This window comes from Rhynchophorus ferrugineus, unplaced genomic scaffold (assembly GCF_030347505.1).
Source record: "Rhynchophorus ferrugineus isolate W39M unplaced genomic scaffold, kcgeb_rfMv2 rfM5, whole genome shotgun sequence".
NCBI lineage: Eukaryota > Metazoa > Arthropoda > Insecta > Coleoptera > Curculionidae > Rhynchophorus > Rhynchophorus ferrugineus.
Genome location: NW_027472584.1, coordinates 11757619 through 11771185, shown reverse-complemented (window position 1 = coordinate 11771185; position 13567 = coordinate 11757619). Strand labels below are relative to the sequence as shown.

The following is a 13567-nucleotide window of genomic DNA, read 5'->3' as shown; positions in this document are numbered from 1 at the left end:
GTGATTGTATATAGTGTTTATAATATAAAAATCAAATTTTCTATATTTTTGTATCGCTCAAAAATACAAACTGTAAAACTAAAACATTTATTTTTAACCAAGCAATATTTTTATTCAGTTATTGCGTTCTATTCGATTAAACTACAGGTTCTTTTTCAGCAGCTTTATTTAATTTACACACTTAAAATAAATATCGCAACCTTATAATATATAATGCAAATAATATTATATAAAATATATTATTTATAAAACTTGAATAGTGTATAATATTTAATAATAATTTGAGAAACATTTTTTTAAGCAGGTTTTTTTAATACATCCCACTTTTAGTTCTAATCTACCTCATGTAACATAGTCTCATTTAAAAAGATTCTAAATAAATTTGAATAAAAATTGTATATTTTAGTATTCTCCAATATAGTACTGTCCGCCATTACTTTGTCCATTGGAATGCCTATCCAATTGATGTTTGGAGGATTATATTGGTATATTTTCTGAGTTATCTTTGTAAACTACTATTGTTTCCTCTTTAACATAGTACATATATAGCTTCAATAAATATAAATTCTGAAATATTTCTGATGACTTTTAACAAGTAAGCTATCTCTTGCTTTTCTATTAGAACAACTTCTCATATTAACTAACAGAGAACTATCAGATTTGCGAAGGCGGGCTTAACAAAGTAAAGGACGGGAGTGGACAGGACACTGTTATTAAAAGATTGAAGAATCAGAAGTCAAGGCATCTTAGACGATTGCTAAAGAACCATTAAGGTTAAAAATAAATAACACGAGGAATCATCTAAATCTTCGTATGATACAAAATCCCTTCTTCAATAGTCAACAACATACATCACCCGCAGTGGATTGCGGTTTCCTGAGGGTTTCATTCAATTTTAGTCAAATCAATACCATACAATACAATACAATAATTTTTAACGATAATTAATTCATTTTCGTATCAGTGATGTTTAAATAAAAAATGAAAATAACATTTCCTGTACTCGAAGCTACGAAAGAAATATGTTGATATTTGAGTAAAATAAGTGGGTATAAGTGACATAAATATACTTACATAATTGTCCAAAGCGATAATTATTGTATGTTTTTCAAGCTGCAGTCCCGGTAATTATAATATATATTGATATTCGAGATCCAAAAACAATATCTAGAATAAATGACATTAGATATAATAATTATATTAATATATTAATATTATTGTACAGAATTATATATATTTATGTTTTAAATTTAAAAATATCGTACAAACAATTAGCCAATCTAATATAATTCATTTCAATCTAACCACATTAAGATATTTTTTGTGAAAAAAAAATCAATATATTTAATGTCACTCTCTGCAGTATTATAATTTTATTAGTTTTAACCGAATGGTTCAATAATTCCAGTTTCAACAATTTCTATCAAAAAATCGTTACTCCAATGAAATAAATTTGATTTTAATCAGTGTAATGTTTGTTTGTTTTTTTTATTAATATTATTGTTTATTGTTTTTGTGACAATTCAAGTTTAAGTTCACGTCTAAACTTTTTTCGGCGATTACTATAAACTAGTAAAAATAATTTAATGAATAAAATGTAGATTTAATTATGGTACTTTTGTTTTATATTTTTGTATAACTATTTTTTTTTTGTTGCAGATTAAACAAGGTTATATGTAAGTACAACATTTTCATTATTGATTCATAACTAAATCATAACAATATTGCCGTGCGTAATTTGGCAACGTTGTATAAGTTAAAAAAAAACTCAATACAAGTTTTGTTTTCCTATAAAGAAAAAAATGTGTTTACCGCACCTAATATCTTACAACTCCCGATTTAATATTCTTTGGCGTTTTCTATTAAAACACGGTATATTTAAATTTGGTTACCAAATACCGTCAAATTCAAGGTCAAAAAGCCTGTTATTGTGGCTAGAGTCTATAAATTGTTTTCCTAACATGGTCTCCTAAACACCATTAGTATTTTTTTAATCTTGGGCTACTTGGCTCGCTTAAAATTATCGTAAGATCGTTTCTATGTCGCTAAATTTTTCTAAAATAATTTTTTATACAAGGCCATCGAAAAGGTAAATATATTTTGCATTCAAATTTGAAATTCTAATGAAAACAAAAAGTTTAATTAAATATACAGTGGGTCAATAAAATGGTCGACACGTAATAAATCAAAAATAAATATTTAACTCAGTTTTGCAATATCCATTTTAATAACAGCATGGGCTAGATTTAAATAATCGAATAAAAAATATATATTTCCACCACTTTTACTCGTCAAATATCTTTCAGAATACAAACAAAACATCGACTGTAAATACTTTTACTATCTACTGTATAATATAAATAAAATATGTTTCCTTATTGCTTGAAATTATATACATTCAAAAAAATACTCTTTTTTTTCAAAACCCATTTTAGTACTATTACTTGATTAAGATATGATTGAAATTGAACAAAAAAAAAATGATTTGGGAGACATATTGATTTTACAGATCCGGATTTCGTATTATTATATTTGTTTTGGTGTATTTGTTACAATATTTCAATAATGAATATTTTAATAATAAGAAATGTTGGTATTGAATATATTAATGATTACATAAATACAAAACTATATATACTATTAATATATAGGATTAATTAGTAATGTTTTATGATAATCTTTTTATGTGGATAGGTTGGTTATTGATTCCATTTATTTTTGGATAAAGTAGTTTTTCGAAAATAAACTATAAAGAATGTAAGATATTTTGTTATAGACATTACGCAATTAAAATTTCTTACTATATCATCCTTCTATAATGTATAGTTAATATTTAGTTATATTTTTTTTTTGTTGTGATTATTTTAGTTCAACTTTTATTTGCCTATATGATTTCAAAACTAACAACTTATATTATTACTTTCCAACTAGTTATTTCCAATTATTTATTGGATATTTCTCAAGATTTTGCAAATATTTCCTGTACAGCGTTTTATTTTATTAGCTTACATTTTGTTCTAAGAGGCTATTATCATTAATAAGTATAAGAATTCTAATTTATCTTTAATTATTAATGATTTTTTTTAATGGCAGTTCTACACAGTACTAATGGCAGAATGTAAAACATTTTTAGCTATATGGTATTTAATATAAATTTTTTAAAATTATTATATTATATATCATATTTCTTTATATGAATGAAGGCACATTGGTTTGTACATAATTGATCAAAAAGGGCAATAAAAGGAGCAACATCTTGTAAATAATTTGGGTGAAGAAGGGACAAATGACATATTCATGATCTCTTTACTTTAGTTGTAGCATAATAATAATCAATAATATTCTTCTTATCCACGCATATATATAATATTTTTACGGTCAATTATATGTATGATATGAATGATATGATTCCCTATTTTGTCATTAAGTCATATTTCGAGTATAAAACCTCTTTGGATGCTTCGGATTCTGTCAGGTCATACAGTATTAACTTATTTTTTCATCAGTAGCTTTTAAATGTTTTCCAATAAATTCTCGATTGAGAATTAATTTTCTTGTGTCTACTTCTATTATTATCCAACAACTTTCCTGCCGGCTAAATCTATTTATTGTTTGTAAAATTGAACCATATTGAAATGTAATTAATTAAACATTTTTAAACAGCTTAATTTAACTGTGGCATTTTTAAAAGTTATTTTATTTTTCTTTTAATATTTCTTTTTTTTTTGTTATAGTCGTTTTATACACAGGACTGAATTTTAAATTCATATAATTAATATAATTTCTAATTTCGTCACGTGTGTTAGTGATGTCATTTTCTATTCATTTGTTGCATTGACAAATATTTTAGCATGATTTTTACGTTGTATAATATATCAATAATTATTTTAATCATATGATAATCAACTTACCATCATTATTTTATTGGCAGAATCAATTTTGTTTATTTACTAATATATTTTCTCAATTACTTTCTCCATCACATTAACTCCTTATAATTATTATAATAAAACTATAAAATGACTGATAAATCATTTGTCTGAATAACCTAATAATACCTGAAATGTGTTGGTTATAAGTGAAACTGTATAACTGTTGTTGAAGCTAGACGAGATTCCTAAAATGATAGCCAATGTCAAGGCCATGCCATTACTACAAAAGCTGCTTTTATAACTCCCTAGCCGAAGATTTATTTAAAAGAAACTTGGGCGGTACCTAATATAATTTTTATTAGAGCTTCCAAAATAGGTTGTTGTGCTTTTTTTAAATGTCTGTTTTAATCGTAAAAAGATAATATTTAACATATTATATTTTATTTAAATTAAATTAGTTTTTAGAACTGTTAAATTTATATTGTCCCAGTATAGAAATTATCTGCGTTAGCAAACCCACACGTCCTAACTTTATTTCTGAAAAGGTAAAAAATAGTTTGTTAGTTCTCAGTAATTTTTGTTTTAAACTTTTACTATGTCGATTTATTTATTTTAAAATATTGTTTTTGTATCTACAAAAAATTGTATATCGTTGAACATGGACTAGATAAGTATTTCGTCTAGGTTACTTTTTTAAGAGAAAACAAAATTATGAATATAAAGGAAATAAGAGACAATTGATTTAAATATTACCCTAAAAGCATTTTTGTACACCATATCATTCACAGATTGCTTAGTTGCCATATCAGCAATAGTTGAAAAAATTAGTGGATATGGAATTCACAGAATTGTCTAATAGAAGTTTTAACAAGCAATTCAGCTGTTCTTTCTTCAAGAAGGTCTTTCTTTCTATAAAACAAATGATTTCTTTTTGTTTGTTTGTTGTTCTTTTCTGGTAGTAATATTACACCCATAAAATATTTTAAATCTTGATAACAATATAGTAGACATTTTTTACTATTAATTATTGTATATGGTGTTTATATTATAAAAAACATATTTTCAATATTTTTGGGTCGCACAAAAATACAGGCTGTAAAAGTAAAGCAGTTATTTTTAACCAAGCAATATTTTTATTCAGTTATGGCGTTCTATTCGATTAAATTGTTATTTTGTTTAAGTTCAAGGACAAATATATTTAATAGCATAATAAAACATATTTTAGCCTATATATATATATATATATATATATATATATATATATATATATATATATATATATATATATATATATTATCTTACTACAAGTTGTTTTTCAGCAGCTTTATTTAATATAGACACTTAAAATAAAATATTGTTATTTATGAAACATGAATAGGGTCTAATGTTTAATAATAATTAGAGAAACATTTTTTAAGTAGGTTTTTTTAATACATATCACGTTTAGTTCTATACTACCTCATGTTACATAGCTGCGTATAAAAAGATTCCAAATTAAATTTGAACAAAAATTGTATATTTTATTATTCTCCAGTATGGTACCGTCCGCCGTTATTTTGTTCTTTGGAATGCATATCCAATTGATGTTTGGAGGTTTATATTTGTATATTTTCCCAGTTATTTTTGTGAACTACTATTGTCTCGTCTCTAACATAATACATATATAGGTCCAATAAATAGAACTCCTGAAATATCTCTGATGACTTTTGACAAGTAAGCTATCCGTTTCCTTTCCGTTAGAACAAGTTGCCATATTAACTAACATAGTTATATCACATTTGTGAAGGAGGGATTAACATAGTAAAGCAGACAAGACAGTGTTATTAAAAGGATTAAAGAATCTGGAGTCAATACATCTTAGAAAATTGCTAAAGAACCATTAGGATTAAGGTTAAAAATAATTAACACGATGAATGATCTAAATATTCGTGGTTATGATACAAAATCCCTTCTTCAATAGTCAACAACATGCATCACCCGCAGCGGATTGCGGTTTCCTGAGAGTTTCATTCAATTTTAGCATAATCAATACCTGATATTCCAGTTATTTAAACAATAATTAATTCATTTCAGCATCATTGATATGAATTAAAAATAAAAGTTATATTTTCTACCTACTTTTTTAAGAGAAAACAATATTATGAATAGAAAGGTAATAGGAGACAATTGATTTAGATGTTATCCTAAAAGCATTTTTATGCACCATATGATTTAAAGATTGCTTAGTTGCCATTTCAACAATAGTTGAATAAAAAATAGTGGATATGTTTAATAATTAGTTAGTATTGATTTAATACTGACAACGCAGATATGATGGAAAATATGTCATAAAAAATATTTTATTAGAATCTCATTCGCATTATTTATTTTTTTATTGTTAAATATGTGTTCACATATATTTACGTATATTGATTCAGAATAAATTGTTTTGGTTTTCCTAGTAAATATTTGCTTTTATTTTCTAAAATATTTAGACAGAAGTAATTTGTATGCAATTTACCCGCATTGATTTGCCGAATTTCTGGATATATCGTTTAGTGTCTAATTATATTTCGCCATCTATGAAAAGATGTGGGTATTGGTGAGTATATTTATCTATTTCCTGTTTTATTTTTAGTTCGTCGAATTGATGTTTTATTTCTTGGTTTAATTCTAGTTTAAAACTTTTTAAGGATTTTTGTGTTAAAAAATGAATGATTTTGTTTAGAAAAATGAAACAGTTTTTAAAGTTATTAAAATACGACCAGGAATTCTAAATCATTCTTTAAACATGTGGATCTGCGGTCTGTCAGATAGTTTAATCTTTGTCGATTAAATATTTTCAAAATTCGTAGAGTTTGCAAGAGTAGAGTTTACATCAACTACATACTTTCTTCGTTTAATTTAGTGAGCATTTCAAACAACGAATAGCATTTCTTCAAACATCCATCACAGGTTAGACATCGTAGACTTCATTTGATTTTAAATATTTTAAATTGTGATGCATCCTATACGGCCTAAATCTAATTTTCTGAAATTCTCCTTATGTCACCAATTTGTTACGCTTAAAAAAATGCTAGTATATGAGTTTATTAGTTATACTTCACTGGTCAAAACCTTTAGTGAAAATTCGAAAATCTATGGAGGGGCCAATTCAGTCAGGTTTGTTTCTATATCTTCTAGGGGTGTCAGCCGCCGAAAAAATATCGGTATATCGAAGTTAAAAAGATATCGAATTTTTGCGGCTACTAGGAAGGATATCAATATTTTACAAAAGATATATCATATTAAATAAAACTAAAAATATCGATGTATGGGTCCAAAAAATATTGATATTTCAGAAATATTTTGTGCATGAGCATCAATATTGCCAAGAAGTTCTTCATTGTTGTTGTGTTAATTGTTGTTGAATCCTCTTGTTAAGCTAGAGTATGACCGACTGAAATTTTGTTAATTATATTTTATTTGATACTATTTCCGGAAACTAGTAAATTGATTTGGATAAATTTCGTTTCATTTTAATCGCCTTGCATGTCATAAAACCCATTGATCATTCATCTGATACTGCAGATTAACTGCAAGACTACTTATACTTTTCGAATAAGAAAAGAAAAGATCATATCAATCATATCAACGATGCGCGTCACGTAGCAGAGCATTTAAAAAGAAAATATTATTTTCTATTATTACCTTTTAAATTAACGCTGTTTCTTTCAGTTTATTTATATCTGCAGCTATATTAGCTTACTCAAATAACAAATGCATAAATACATTGTTGCTTCATTAATACTCGTCTAAATAACATTCCTGATAACTGATCTGTGGTCGGATTGTATAAATACAACTCATTTATAAAGTATTTTAATAACACAAAACCTTATAACATTTGTTTTCTTTAACTGGAAAGAAAGTAATACCATGATACAATTCATTGAAGGGAATTTGTTAATTCTGTTTGTCTGAATATTGGATATTGTTAAATTGGCCCAATATTTAGGTTAATTGAGTAATTTATTGATTTATTTAACTTGCTTTATTGCGATTAGTTATTTTAATTACATATACGCTGAATACACTTTGTCGAGGTCAGAATAAATATTAATTTAGAAGATTTAGAATGTGATACTTTAATGTTAAAGATGTATTTCGGTGATCGATCGAAAAATAGCAAAACGTAAAGATCCGGGTAATATTAATTATGAATTCATTCCACTGGGCTAAACTGCCAACAGGGATATTATTTCACTGTTGTTGGTACCTTACATGAAGCTACTTGTTCCAAAAAGCTGTGATTACTGAGGGATATATTTTCTTTTATTCATAATGATAATGTAGTTTCCCACACAGCATTGATTCTCTACCATTTCAAACATTCAACTCATATCAGTCCGCAACTGTCCTATTCGCCGTTCTTTAAACTTCAAAAATCCCTTTAGAGATATTATAGTTTGGAGTTATTGGATGGCCAACCAAGTTTTAACAGAGACTTTTAACTGTAACTTTATCTTTATCTAAAAAGACTGATTCACAAAAATGGAAAATAAATATATGATCTTTTTGATCAAACATAAAGGTGATCAATTTTCTGTGAATTAGTAATTCTTTTTTGGCTTTTTTTTGATTTAGCCAAATTGACCAATTGGTCTTTTGCTGATTTCGCTTCGGTTTCAGGATGTTTGAATTTGCGGCCGATAGGAACCCCTGGGGTACGACTGGGATTGCCATATTTTGTTTATGTACCGCGAGTGATGAGTGGGTTTTAATCAGTCGATTGTCATCTTGCAAGGTTCCAAGGGAGAACCTCACACTGAGCTTATTTGCGAAGTTTTTCACGAACGAGGTGCCTGATTCTAGGGGTGCAGGAATACTCAATCGCGTTCCTCACAAGCCATGGGGCATTGAGTATCGTGCGGACTAGTGGTGTACGTTGTCTTTCGGAGACGTACTTGTACCATACCTGTACTCCATAAAGGCACACTGATTGGACTAGCATTTTATACAGTCGCTTTCTGGGGGAAGGGAAGTTTATTTTTTCTGCAGAGAAGTGGCTATAGGATGCTGTACACGCCATTGCCTTTGCAGATAGCGTTTTGGATTTGGGATGCCCAATGAAGCCTGCGGTCGAATTCAAGACCGAGGTTTAAAACTTTCTGAGGTCAGGGGATAGGAATTTTGTTGATTTGAAGGCGATATGATTTTGCTTTATTATTTGGTATCATTTAAATACAAAAAAAAACGTAAATTAGTGAAATTAGTGATATAATGATTCTACGTCATGTTTATTAAATAAATAAACTACGAAAAATATAGCAGACATTTGTATTCAGTGTTATATAAGGTGACGCCTACTTAAATTTTCCATATACATATTTTTCTAAAATAAATAAAAGGTGTAAAATAATTTCATTAACCCTAATTAAAAATTCCAAAATAAATTTCAGTCAAATAACGAGCAGACGAAAGTGTCATAGCCAAACTATTTTTAGAAAATTGTTTTTTGAATTGTTAGTAGTGTTTTAATATTATGGACACTAAAATATATATAGAATTATTGATGATTGTTTAATATTCGCTTTAATTAATATATTGGTTTAATTGTCACTCATGTGGTTTAATGACATTTAATAAAGATGGTGTTTTATTTATATACTGTGAGATATTCTATCAGATCTCTATAACTAGTTTTATCAAGGAAAACTAGAAATAAAAACGTTTCAAAACATCTATTTTATATTTCAAAGGTATCGATATATCAAAAAAAAAACAAAACAAAAATAACACGTAGACACGAATTTGAATATTTGTACATCAGAAAAGAATATTTCAAAAAAATGCATATTGATGCAGTGATCTCTATATTTAAATTTGTTTTTTGTTATATTCAAGGTCTATATTTTAATAACGTAAATATTCAGTGTGTTTTGATCATTTTTAATGTCCTGTATAACATTCTAGCCGAGATGAGACAAGATTAATGTTTATCACGTTTTGTTATATAGGCCAATATCTTATTGACATTTAGTCTTATATATATATATATATATATATATATATATATATATATATATATATATATATATAAATATATATATATATATATTATATATAATGTTATATGTATTATATATTATAAGGTTGCGATATTTATTTTAAGTGTGTATATTAAATAAAGCTGCTGAAAAACAACTTGTAGTAAGATGGTGGTCTTACACCTTGAACTGTGATGATTGTTTTAAGAACCTATGGACTAAGCTTGTAATTGCAAAATCATGTTTTATAATTTGCCATACTTCTGCTTGAACTTCGCATAACTATGTCAAAAAATGCTTCAAGTAACTGCGGAACGTTTGCTAATCCAACGTCAAAATCCTTTGTTTTATAAACTGTTTTATTTTTGATAAGTAAGTTGAATGTAGTTAATTGATTGAATTCAAAAGAGGGCAATCTTATATTCCGGGGATATCAACCCCCAATTTCTACCGACTGCGCTAGTTATAAAACATATAGGTATTAAAGCAATAGTCTTGCTAGGTTGTAGAAAACGAGTTGAGGTTTAAGTCTCTATTTGAGTTCGTGTCAAGGACATAAAATCAAGGATAATAAATAAAGTCAAGGACAATCATCTTAGTGAGACTAAAAACATTGCTTAGGAAAGCTGGTTTTCAAATGTGATGAATGAAGTAGCTAGCATTAACATATAACTTCAATGTCTCTGAACAATTTGTTCACTTCAATTCATTTCAATTTTATTTCACAGGACCTAATCGAGCATTGTCATTTTAAGTACATAACAATTACTTCAGTAAGTCACTCGATCTTGAACTTTGATTTTTGACACTACTCAAGAACCTACGTTATATTTAATAATGTTCACCAGTAAAGGTTATATCCGCTTCATAGCACCCAACTAATTCATATACACTATATACAAAGAATGAGCTTAGTATATCATATATTATTTATGATTTATCATTTTATAAATTTTTGTAAAAATCTATAGTCACATCAAAGATATTTTTTGGCTCTCTTCATCATCATCAGTTATTATGGTACTTGAGTTGCTTGTTATTTTGAGCAACATTCCATAACGCCAGCAACTTGATTTTTCATTTGACATGAATATTGTTTATGTTATATGGTATTGTATCAAATCAGCAGTTCTACATCAACTCCAATGCTGAAATATTTACATACTTCCCACATCCAATAGATGCCCAAAGTGCAAACCCTAAAAACTCATGAGATGTCATGAGCTCAACCGATCTGTAAGACATTCTCAGTTATTTGTCAATTACTCAAATGTCTTTACGGATGAATCAGTTTTACTATGACAATATAATAGCGCCCTGGGAGCAAATATATTACAGTACACGTATTGAATACATTGACGTGATGGTGAAGTCTTTTTTCGCGTTTGGCATTCACCATCGTCACTTAAACTTTCATCAATTTCACGGATTTTTAATGCGTATATTTGTTAGTTATATATTATGGCGCATTCACCATGTTCTTTAAAGTTGTGGTTTTAATTGTTATACATAGGTATGAGTATAGTTAATGTTTTTATATCCATTTTTAATTGTAATTTTTTTAGATATATGGTAATAATCAAATCCTTCTTCTACATCTTTTGAAATATATCGATTCTTTAATATTTATTGAAATGATATATTGATATATTGCTGGTAGATTTTGTATCAATTTAAGAGTGGTCTAGATTGATATTTATTTTATGTTTCTTGGTTTTTTTCTTTCAATACTTGATTCAAATGCAACGGAAGAAGTTGACAGCGATGTTGATTTAATTTTGTTTAGTTTATCTAATAAATTGCATCCTACTATGATCCAGCCTTCTTCTAGTAACTTCCAATGTATCACATACGATGCAAACAATCTCTTTCGATACTGTCACTGAAGCAAATGTTCAAACTTGAAAAAGAGGAACGTAAATTAACTTTTTTTTAATTATTCTTAAAAATGTTTTATTTGAATTTGTTTTATGGTTACCTTTGTATTAAACCTGCTCCGTAATATGTTTTTGTAAGTATATGGTTTTGTAAGTATACCCTACATTAGGTAAATGATGGCTCAGTGAATGGAGGTAAAACGAAATGAAATAGTGGTGCTTACATTATGTGACCGTTATTTATTGGAGTAATATAAAAAATGTAGAAAATACAAAATAGATAAAACGGATGGCAGCGGTGTTACCTGGAGACGAGGCTTGGGCAGTCGAAGGTGGCACGTCTAAACCAAACGATGGTCGGTTACTGAATCATGGAAATACCCTTCAATAACATCCCAGATAAACGTCTCGGGGTTGCCAGCCATTCGTTATCGGGTTCTCGTTGGCGCTGCTGGCACCCTGCCCGTGTTCAACATCTACGATTATATTTCTGGGTACTTTGTTGACCGTTATTTCACGATGTAAAATTCGACATGCCTCAAGGTAGCTACAGTAACATCTCCTAATATACAAAGCAATCGCAGTAGGTTTACCCGAAGACCTGATAATTTTACTGCTTTCCTTTTAGTCGGATAGATACTTTGAAGTAAAGATCGGTAATACACTCTCCAGTCCTAAATCAGACAAAGCCGGAGTCCCCCAAGGTGCCCCATTAGCCCCAGTTTTATTCAACCTCTTCATGTCAGATATCCCAATGAAGAAAGATATGAAAACCGCCCAATACGCGGATGACACAGCTTTTTTCACCAGTTCCCGTTCTGTAGATGCTGCTCAGAGAAAACTTCAAATTCAATTAAATGCCACAGTCCAATGGTTAAATTTCTGGAGGTTGCAAATCAATCCCCAAAAAACATAGGTCATAATCTTTTACAATCAGAGAGACATCCGCGCCTACCAGCTGAGAGTAGAAAATGTCTCAATGCTGTGGCGACAAAAACCACATATCTCGGCCTCATCTTTGACCGTAGATTCCTATGGTCATCACAGATAAATATAGCAATCTCCAAAGGCTACGGTGTCGCCATAGTGCTTAACCCTCTCATCTGTAGAAAAAGTAAATTGTCTCCGATGATTAAAGTTTTGCTTTACAAGATGCTTATCAGATCCGTCATGTTATATGGATCTAACACTTGGTATCGGTTTATCAGGTCAGAACTAGTAGAAAAGCTTCAGGTAATGCAAAATAAACTTCTCAGGCAAACTCTGAACGCGCCATGGTTTGTCAGAAATACCGAAATTCATCGGGAAACTGACACACCAGAAATAAGACGGTTCATTTTCTTCTTATACAAGAAATTCCATGCAACCTGAGCTCTCTCCAACAATTCCCACATCAGATCCTTGTCAGAGGTGTTCCCAATCAGGTAACCCCGAAGACTATCTGCCAAAAGTGGTTCTTCGCGGGTAATCTTCTCTTACAAATTGAGTTAACATCAGCAAGGAAACATTTTCACCTGGTAAATCAGCACCCCCCGCCCCAAAAAAAAGTAACATCGCCAATTCTTTGCGGTCAAACTTTTTAAATGAACCAGAGCTTCTTTATATTCAACATCAAACTTTTTATTTTTGAACCAAATGCTAGTATTTTGTGAACATGTAAAAATTATTTCTGTTTTTAGTCTTGTAAATTAAATTTTCTTTATATAACAGATGCATTGCTGTCGTAAAATATACGCGAGATATTGTTGATAACCCTATTTCTTAACTATAGTAGTTATAAAAAATGCAGATGTGTTACGCATCTGCTATA

At 28.7% G+C, this 13567-nt stretch overlaps 1 protein-coding gene across 7 annotated transcripts in view; it reads left to right on the top strand.

Moving 5' to 3' along the window:
- Positions 1-13567, top strand: part of Oatp74D (Organic anion transporting polypeptide 74D) — a 130556-nt gene that overhangs the window by 41391 nt on the left and 75598 nt on the right. For 3 of the 7 annotated variants that reach the window (XM_076404849.1, XM_076404855.1, XM_076404850.1), the window contains exon 2: positions 1660-1676. The exons of the other annotated variants lie outside the window; for them this stretch is intronic. The gene's annotated coding sequence lies outside the window, so the exon portion shown is untranslated. The remainder of the gene's footprint in view (positions 1-1659; positions 1677-13567) is intronic. 7 annotated transcript variants of the gene reach the window in all.